Source organism: Brassica oleracea, unplaced genomic scaffold (genome assembly GCF_000695525.1).
Source record: "Brassica oleracea var. oleracea cultivar TO1000 unplaced genomic scaffold, BOL UnpScaffold00629, whole genome shotgun sequence".
In the NCBI taxonomy this organism is placed as follows: Eukaryota; Viridiplantae; Streptophyta; class Magnoliopsida; order Brassicales; family Brassicaceae; genus Brassica; species Brassica oleracea.
In genome coordinates this window covers 33,621-34,054 of record NW_013617429.1, presented here as the reverse complement: position 1 = coordinate 34,054, position 434 = coordinate 33,621, and positions in this window count along the sequence as shown.

Sequence of the window (434 nt, the reverse complement as noted above, 5' to 3'; positions counted from 1 at the left end):
AAAAAAATAATAATAAATATATGGTATATTTTTCGAAAACCCTAACCTGATTTCATGATTGAATTGGTTTATTTGTTATTCATTTATGTTATTGAAATAATAAAAACGATTTTGTTTTTATATATTATCTTGCTTGGTCTTGCTTGATGATTCTTGATTAAATAATAAATAAAACCTTAATAAAAGGATAATCAGTCCACTGATAGTTGATTTCATGCATGGTTTAACTTTACCTTGATTGTATAGGTTTAACTTTACCTTCCTGCAATCACATAAAATCAATTGTTGGGTGTAGACTAATGAGTCAGTTTACTGATAGATTGATTTCTCGTATAGATTTAACTTCATCTTGATTGTATAGGTTCAACTTTGCCTTCCTACAATCACTTGAAATCAATTAATTGGTACTGACAATGGTAAAAGACACGACATTA